The sequence below is a fragment of the Rhinopithecus bieti genome, unplaced genomic scaffold (assembly GCF_001698545.2).
Source record: "Rhinopithecus bieti isolate Rb0 unplaced genomic scaffold, ASM169854v2 scaffold_13259, whole genome shotgun sequence".
Taxonomy (NCBI): Eukaryota; Metazoa; Chordata; class Mammalia; order Primates; family Cercopithecidae; genus Rhinopithecus; species Rhinopithecus bieti.
In genome coordinates this window covers 216,385-226,117 of record NW_016807544.1, presented here as the reverse complement: position 1 = coordinate 226,117, position 9,733 = coordinate 216,385, and the positions used below count along the sequence as shown (strand labels likewise).

Genomic DNA, 9,733 nt, shown 5'->3' with positions numbered 1-9,733 from the left:
TCTGCCACCCAGGCTGGAGTGCAGTGGCCGGATCTCAGCTCACTGCAAGCTCTGCCTCCTGGGTTTAGGCGATTCTCCTGCCTCAGCCTCCCGAGTAGCTGGGACTACAGGCGGCCGCCACGTCGCCCGGCTAGTTTTTTGTATTTTTTAGTGGAGACGGGGTTTCACCGTGTTAGCCAGGATGGTCTCGATCTCCTGACCTCGGGATCCGCCCGTCTCGGCCTCCCAAAGTGCTGGGATTACAGGCTTGAGCCACCGCGCCCGGCCTAAACTCAATTTTTAATAAAACCTTGTAGACACATGTACCTCATTTTAATGTTTGACCATAAGGTAAGATTTTTATAGACCTTTTTTTAGCCCTTTATAATTTTTGTAAAAGAGCAGGTTAGTGTTTTAAGAAAACCCATTGTGCTTTTAATGCTCAATTTACAGAATTTTCTTCACAATTAACCTTTCAAAACTTGCTTAACCCTTCATTTTTATTTTATTCAACTTAAAACAATTCTTTAACCTTTTAATCTAGGTAAAAATGTGTCCTAGGTCTTACCTAGCTGCAAACCATGGAAGTGTACAGCTAAGAGTATTAGTGGCATTTTATAAAGCATTCAGGAGGCCTAATCACTTTTAAATTGTACATTTCTTGCATAAATTCCCTTTTATAAAATTTTTCATGACCTTCACAGACTAATCTCACACATGCCTTGACTTTCTGACTTGTTGTAAACATTCCTTTCTTTAAACAACCAGTTAATTTACTTTAGGACAGGAATTTACCATATGAGATTATATTTTGCCTAGGCGTGATGGCACACACCTGTAATCCCAGCACTTTGGGAGGCTGAGGTGGGTGGATCACGAGGTCAAGAGATCGAGACCATCCTGGCCAACATGACGAAACCCCGTCTCTACTAAAAACACAAAAATTAGTTGGGCATGGTGGCATGTACCTATAGTCCCAGTTACTTGGCAGGCAGGCTGAGGCAGGAGAATCACTTGAACCCAGGAGGCGGAGGTTGCAGTGAGCCGAGATCGTGCCACTGCACTCCAATCTGGTGACAGAGCTTCCAGGGCCTAATAAACAAGTATAGCTGGAAGACAAAGATGATTTTGAGAGGTACTTATTCACCTCTAATTCCAGGGGTTCTGTAAGGAAAACAGATTTTCCTACAACAGGATTTTGGTGCCTTTTCTGTTTTCCCAATGAGTTCCAGGGCACCAGAAGTCATTTTAGTGTTCTTCATACATTCACCAAGAGTGGGAAGACAAAGTGGAAAAAAGTATTTCAGTTAACTGGGAAAATACCTTTTCCAAGAAAACAAGATTTATGAAGAGAAAAACATAAAGGCCTTTTGAGTATACTTAGCTTAGATATTAATTAAGCTGAGTGCTCTTTTTCATCAGAGTGAGAGTGGAGGTTAGAATTATATAAATATCATGCCAAGTTAAATTAAAGGATTGGGTTATGTGTCAGGAATTCCCTGTGATAATGAAGGGGATTTTCAGAGAAAGATCCCAGATGCTGTTTGATCTGTGACAAATCAGACATGGAAAAAGGCATATGAACACGAGCAGTGCCTTCAATCCCAGCCACTTCTTAGAAAGGGAGAATAGTACAGGTGGTTTTTGAATGGGTAGCAGGTGGAGAAGGAGAAGTGGGATTTGGGGCTGAAGGCTTGGGGTCAGGGCAGGACACCGGGGCAGAGAGTTCAGATGGGTGAGGAGCACCATGATGCAGGCGGATGAGAATACAGAGGGGGTTCATCTGCAGAGTCAGAAGGGGTTTTGGAGGAAGGAGTTTTGAAGGAAGAAGTTTGGGAGGAAGGAGAGACCCAGGGAGGGTTTTCATTAAGAAAATGGATTTCCTGAGGAGTACAAGCTTGACACAGGGAGAGTTGGGATCTAAGGTAGAAGAAAGCCTGAATATAGAGAACCTCTTGCCATTTACTGTTCCTGGTTATAAAGTTATCAAAGTCCTTGAGAATTTGAAAGTCAAAGGTGCCATTTTTGGGCCATCAACTGTCATTATCTAATTTGTATTGGGTCCAGGCCGTGTTGCAATACAAAACTAAACACATACATCAAGTTTGGCGAGGTTGTGAAGGAGACAGCCCAGAGGAGAGGACGCAGGAATGTGGGCTTGTTTGGCACACATGTGGACTGGCAAGAAGAAGCCAAAGGTGTCTGTTTTTGTTCCAGTTATCTCCAGACAAAAGACAGAAACCTGGAATCCTCTTTCTAAAGAGGACGTCAAGCTAAGAAGAAACTGGGCGTACTCAAGATTTCTTCTAGCTTAGTCCCACTGGTCCTCCAAGGACTGGGACAGCAGACCTGACTTTCCCCAGGTACTGTAAGAATGCCAGGGGAGGGCAGATCTTACCAGTTGGCTGAATTAGTGTCTGATATTGGATGTTCCAGTTCGAATCAGCAAGGGCCTCTTGGACTGGAGCCATACAAGGAAGAGAGTGAAGGGAAGATGAGAGAGGAGGAGAGGAGAAAGCGAAATACCCATTATGGGTGGTCAGAGGTGGATTCCTGAGACCTGAAGGTTTTGAGGGCTCACTGGAGAGTAGCCCCAACCTGAACCCTCACAGTCCCCTTCAGGTTAGTTGTCCTCCTCATGCAAATTGCTCGAAAAGTGAAGTGAGAGACAAGATGAGGTAGGTGGCAAGAGACTCTCAGGATCCAGTGGGATGAGCAGCTGCTATCCACTGCTTCTTGGGTTGCAAGACAGCCTGTATCGCCAACACCCATCCTGGGTTTGGGCACCAAATGTAAGAAGTAAAGAAAGAGGAAAGAAACATGAAAAGTGACTCCACAGTCAAAGACAGGTTTATTTTGGAGAATAAACCTGAGAGGGGCTTCTGGTCGATTTTGGTCAGGAGTGCTTGCTCCTATGGATTAAGAGATTTTATTGATTTTAGGGTGAGAGAGTTTATCACAGGCTTGGAATGTTTCTGTGTTAGGAAGAAATTTATGGCAGGGTTGGAATGTCTGTTGTTGGAGGGGAGGTTATCTTGGAACTGACATCTCTCTGGCTGGAGGGGAGGTTATCTCAGGGCTGGCATGTCTCTGGTTGGGGAGGGGTTTATCTTATGGTTGGAATGTTTCTAGTTGGAGATGTGATTTGTGGTTTATGGTCATGCCGATCTTAGCCATTAGGCTGATGCCCTTTGGATTTAGGCAGTTTTTTTAATCAAGGTGAACCTTAAAATGGTGATGCTTGTACAAGACAGCGATGCTTCTGCTCTGTCAATAGCTCTTTGTATTTATATAATTTTCTTTTTAAATTCCATAGTCATTAAGGGACATAAGGGACATACACTGTGCAATTCTTTTTTTTTTTTTTTTTTTTTTTTTTTTTTTTTTTTTTCGAGACAGAGTTTTGCTCTGTTGCCCAGGCTGGAATGCAATGGTGTGATCTAGGCTCACTGCAACCTCTGCCTCCCAGGTTCAAGCAATTCTCCTGCCTCAGACTCCTGAGTAGCTGGGATTACAGGTGCCCACCACCATGCCTGGCTAATTTTTTGTATTTTTAATAGAGTCAAGGTTTCACCATGTTGGTCAGGCTGGTCTCGAACTCCTGACCTCGGGTGATCCGCCTGCCTCAGCCTCTCAAAGTGCTATGATTACAGGTGTGAGCCACCATGCCTGGCCCCAATTCTTATTTTTAGGGTGTGCTGATACTTCTATCATGCCCATGGATATTATGTATTTCGGTATATGTCCCATGCACATTTGAACTTCATAACTGTGCTGCAATTGTTGGGTGTTTTTACATGTGTACGTTAGATTAATTTGATTAACATTTCTTAAGGTTTGTATTTCCTTACTAATTATTTTTTAAATTGTTCTATCAGTTACTGAATGAAGCATGTTATACCAACAAGTAGACTTTGAAGTTTTCTATTTATCCTTTTATATCTCTTATAATTTCCTTTATATATTTTGAAGCTATTTAGTTAAATACAAATTCCTGTTGAATTTCATTCTATAAAGTCTATCCTCTTTATTTTTGTTCCTGCTTCATCATTTCTGTTATTAATATGGTTTCTTTGGCTTTCTTTTGCTAATATGAATTAGTAAAATGTTGCAAATATTTTGGAGTGGAAGTTATTTCCTTCCAATTCTGATTTGGAACTTTTTGCTCTTGAGCATGTTGAGATCTGATTCTTGTTTGCTTCTAGAGCCAATAAGGGGTGGTAGGAGTATGTCTTGAGGAGTCTAGGCAGCCCTTTTCAGGATAAGTTCCCCAGCTGAGCTCATTATAAGGTCTCAAGCTTGAGGTGCATAGACTTCTCAGACAGGAGAGCTGTGGGTTCTTTCTCTGTTAAAGGAGACTCAGGGATACTTTGGAATGTTTAGATATTCAAAGTCATCCAAATTCACCGGAATTCATATTTCAAATCTCAAGGTTTTCCCCCTTCCCAATCAGTTTCTTCCCTTTCCCTTGGCATATCTATGTATTCAACTTATATTGTGACTCTGCAAGCATTCCAATTAAATTTTGTTTTCAGTGAGCTTGGTTGTATGGCTAAAACAAAGGAGAGATTCTTTTAGGTCCACCATTATAAGCTCTGTTTGAACTGCGAATTTCAAGCCTTTGGCCTCATCATGTAAATTTACCAGTATAGTTAAATACAGCTATTTCACCTCCCAGTCTTTGAGGTGCTCATAGTAATGATCACAACAGTCACTTCATCCCCTTACACACTTGTGTCAATAGGGCAGTTCACTGCAATCAACATTGAGTAGTAACTAATTGTGATGTCATTACATGCTATTCTCCATTGGATGGGAGTTCAGCAGTGTGTTTAAGACTAGGGTCATGCCCACATCAATCTCAGATTCCCATTTTATCTTTTTTTTTTTGATATCACTATTAGTATCAAGTCTTGTTTCTGTCAATATCCTGTCCAGAAAAGAAAAACACACCAAGGAAAATTAATATAGGGAAATTTTTAAAAGTTATTAGAGGACTGAAAAGATGGAACACTGAAAGACACAGAGGTAAGATTTGCTAGAAGGAGCTACATTATTATTAACTATATGCATATTATTGTACAGCAGATCTCTAGAACTTTTTCATCTTGCATGACTGAAATTATATATTCATTGAATAGGAACTCCTCATTTTCCTAATCCCTCAGCACCTGGCAACTAACATTCTATTTTTTTCTTCTAAGAGTTTTACTACTTTAGATACCTCATAAGTGGAATCGTTCTGTATTTGTCCTGTGACTGGCTTATTTCACTTAGTATAAAATTCTCAATGCTCATCCATGGTATAGCAGCATATGACAGGATTTCCTTCTTTTTAATGACTGAATAATATGTACTTATATACCACCACTCTGGGCCATGCATCTGTTGGGTAACATTTAGATTTTTTTCCCACCTTTTGGCTATTGTAAATAATGCTGCAGTGAACATGGGAATACAAAGATATCTTCAAGAGCCTGATTTCGATAATTTGGATAAATACCTAGAAGTGGGATTACTGGATCATATGATAGTTCTATTTTTAATTTTCTGAGGAACCTCTATATTGTTTTCCATAGCAGCTGTACCATTTTACTTTCCTACCTCCAACATTGGAAGTCACATTTTTTTTAAGCATGAGAATTTTATGTGATACATAGGAAGGCTTCTATAAGTATAAAATAAAATGTAAAAGAATTTAGGATAAGATTAATACATTTAAGTGTTTTGGTTTGTTTGTTTATTGTTTTGAGACAGGGTCTCACTCTCTCACCCAGACTAGAGTGCAGTGGCCCGATCTTGGCTCACTGCAACCTCCGCCTCCCAGGCTCAAGTGATTCTTCCGCCTCAGCCTCCTGAGAAGCTGGGACTACAGGTGCCCACCACCATGCCCGGCTAATTTTTTTATTTTTAGCAGAGATGGGGTTTCACCATCTTGGCCAGACTGGTCTCGAACTCCTGACCTCAGGTGATCCACCCGCCTTGGCCTCCCAAAGTTCTGGGATTACAGGCATGAGCCACTGTGCCCAGCCCGAATGTTATTTTTTCTAAGAGGGTTTTTTTTTTTGTTTTTTTTTTTTTAATTTTAAGTTCTGAGATACATGTGCAGAATGAGCAGGTTTGTTACATAGGTTTACATGTGCCATGGTGGTTTACTGCACCTATCAACCCATCATCTAGGTTTGAAGACCCACATGCATTAGGTATTTTTCCTAATGCTCTCCCTCCCCTTGCCCCCTGTCCCCCAACAAGCCCTGGTGTGATGTTCTTCTCCCTGCGTCCATTTGTTTTCATTGTTCAGCTCCCACTTATGATTGAGAACATGCATTGTTTGGTTTTCTGTTCCTGTGTTAGTTTGCTGAGAATAGTGGCTTCCAGCTTCATCCATGTCCCTGCAAAGCACATGAACTCATTCTTTTTTATGGCTGCATAGTGTTCCATGGTATATATGTGCCACATTTTCTTTATCCAGTCTATTGTTGATGGGCATTTGGGTTGGTTCCAAGTCTTTGCTATTGAAAATAGTGTTGCAGTAAACATACGTGTGCATGTGTCTTTATGGTAGAATGGTTTATAATCGTTTGAGTATATACTCAGTAATGGGATTGCTGGGTTAAATGGTATTTCTGGTTCTAGATCCTTGAGGAATTGCAACTCTGTCTTTCACAATGGTTGAACTAATTTACACTCTCACTAACAGTGTAAAAGCATTCCTATTTCTCCACATCCTCTCTAGCATCTGTTATTTCCTGACTTTTTAATAATTGCCATTCTAACTGGCATGAGATGGTATAAGAAGTCACATTTTAACATGAAATTTGGAGCATACAGAACATCCAAGCTAGAGGTGAGATCTCTTTGTGGTTTTGATTTGTATTTTCTCATGATTAGTGATGTTGAGCATCTTTTCATGTTATAACATCATTCATAAATGGTGTTGGCCATATATTTTTTTTTGCATAAATGCCTATTCAGGTCATTTGCCCAACTTTTTATTTTGAAAAAACTTAGTTTCTTGCTTTTGAGTTTTATGGATATCTTATATATTTTGGACAGTAATCCCTTATCAGGTATCACATAGATGTTTGGCAAATACTTCTTCCATCATGTAGGCCACTGTGAATTTAGGGCCTTGGGCCTTGTTGTGTAAAATGCCAATACATTTAAGTATAGCTATCTCACCCCTCTGTCCTTGATGTACTTATAATTACAGCAGTCACTTGGTCACCCTACACACTTGCATCAATAGGGAACTTAATCACAAGTAATATTGGGTGGTAATTTAAATAATTATGATGCCACTACATGCCTATCTATTTCCAATCTGTTGATTGTCTCCTTTGCTGTTAAGAAGCTTTTTAGTTTGAGGTAGTCTCATTTATGTTTGCTTTCATTGCCTGTGCTTTTGGTGTCATACCCAAGAAATCATTGCAAAAACAAATGCTGTGAAGATTTCCTTGTGTGTGTGTTTTTTAAGAAGTTTTATAGTCTCAGGTCTTATTTTATGTTTTATTCCATTTTGATTGATTTTGTGTTGTATAAGGGTTCAGTTTTCTTTTGCATGTGGATATCCAGTTTTTCCAGTACTGCTTATGGAAGAGACTATATTTCCCCCATTGTGTAGTTCTGGCACCTTTATCAAAGGTCATTTATTCATACATGTCTGTATTTACTTCTGGGCTTTATATTCTATCTCTGTCTGTTTTTATGCCAGTACCATGCTGTTTTTATTACTGTATATTTATAATATATTTTGAAGTCAGATGGTATGAGGCTTCCAGCTTTATTCTTCTTTTTCAAGATTGTTTTGGCTATTTGGGGCCATTTATGCTTCTATATAAATTTTGAATTGTTTTTCTATTTCTGCTAATAATGCCATTGAGATTTTGTTAGGGATTCTATTGAATTTGTAGATTGCTTTGGATAGTATGGACATTTTAACAATATTAAGTCTTCTAATCTGTGAATGAGATGTCTTTCCATTTATTATTATCTTTAATTTTTTTCAACAAGGTTTTGTGATTTCAAGTGTACATTTCTTTAATTTTTTAAAGTTAAGATTATTCCTAAGTATTTTATTCTTTCTGATGCTATTGTAAATAGAATTATTTTCTTATTTTTCAGATGATTTATTGTTAGTGTATAATTATGCAGGTGACTTTTGTGGTTGATTTTGTATCCTGCAACTTTGTTGAATTCATTTATTAGCTATAACAGGGTTTTTTTTTGTAGAATTTTTAGAGTCTTCTACAGATCAAGTCATCTGTGAACATAGATCATTTTACTTCTTCCTTTCTGATATGGACATTATAATTTCTTTTTCTTGTCTAATTTCTCTGGCTAGGACTTCCCATACTGTATTGAATAGAAGTGAATAAAATGGATATTCTTGCCTTGTTTCAGATCTTAGAGGAAAAGATTTCAGTTTTTCATCATTGAGTACAATGTTAGCTGTGTACTTTCCATACATGCCTGTATATTGTTGAGACAATTTTCTTGTATTCCTAGAATGTCACGTATTTTTTTCAGAAAAGTGTGTTGGATTTTGTCAAATGCTTTTTCTGCATCTATTGAGATGATCATGTAATTTTTATCCTTCTGCCTGTGAATGTGATATATCACAATGATTGGTTTTAAATGTTAAACTATCCTTGTATCATAGTAATTTCTTTTAGACCTTTTATTTCCAAGTCATTAGTTATAATATCTCCTTTTCATTTCTGATTTTGTTTTGTTTTCATTTTCTCTTAGCTGCTCTAGTTAAAGGTTTGTCAGTTTTGTTGATCTTTTTAAATACCAATTTGTATTGATTTTTTGCTTGTTTATTCTCTATTTTGTTTATTATTGCTCCAATGTTTATGTCTTTCCTCTGTTGACTTTGAGCCTAGTTTGTTCTTCTTTCCCTCTAGTTCCTTAAGGTTTAAAGTCAGGTTGTTTATTTGAGATCTTTCTCTCTCTCTCTCTTTTTTAAATGTCAGTATTTATCTCTGTAAACTTCTCTTTTAGGACTGCTTTGCTGCATCCTATAAGTTTTGGTATGCTGTGTTTTCATTTTTGTGTCAAGATACTTGCTAATTTCCCTCTTAGTTTCTTCTTTGACCCAATGGTTGGTGTTGTTTAATTTCCATCTGCTGTCATGAACCACGTAAGAATGTTTTGGGCAATGATGGATCGCAAATATGACAGTGGTCTCATCTTACAATGGAGCTGAAAAATTCCTACTGTCTAGTGACGTTGTAGCCATCTAATGTCATATCGTAATGCATTACTCATGTGTTTGTGGTGATGCTGGTGTAAACCTATGCGTTACCAATCATGTAAAAGTATAGTACATGCAATTATGTATAGTATATAAAGTTGATAATGATGATAAATGATTTCCTATACTATACTTTTTATCATGATATTAGAGTATACTTCTACATATATATTTTTAAAGTTAACTAACTGTAAAACAGCCTCAGGCAGTTCATTCAGGAGGTATTCCAGAAGAAGGCATTGTGATCATAGGATATGACAGCTCCGTGTATGTTATTGCCCCTTCCAATGGGACAAGATATGGAGGGAGAAGACAGAGAAGACAGTGACTATTGATAATCTTGACCCTGTGAAGGCCTAGGCTAATGTTTGTGTTTGTGTCTTAGTTTTTAACAAAAAATTTTAAAAGTAAGAAAAAATAAATAATTTTAAAATAGAAAAGCTTATAGAATAAGGATATAAAATTTTGTATTTTAGTAGAGATGGGGTTTCACCA

General features: G+C 38.1%; 2 protein-coding genes across 2 annotated transcripts in view; one reads left to right on the top strand and one right to left on the bottom strand.

Moving 5' to 3' along the window:
* LOC108536185 (disintegrin and metalloproteinase domain-containing protein 21-like) overlaps positions 1-9,733 on the bottom strand; it is a 73,313-nt gene that overhangs the window by 11,018 nt on the left and 52,562 nt on the right.
* LOC108536195 (disintegrin and metalloproteinase domain-containing protein 20) overlaps positions 4,770-9,733 on the top strand; it is a 13,007-nt gene continuing 8,043 nt past the window's right edge. Inside the window, exon 1 of the mRNA XM_017882748.1 lies at positions 4,770-5,007. The gene's annotated coding sequence lies outside the window, so the exon portion shown is untranslated. The remainder of the gene's footprint in view (positions 5,008-9,733) is intronic.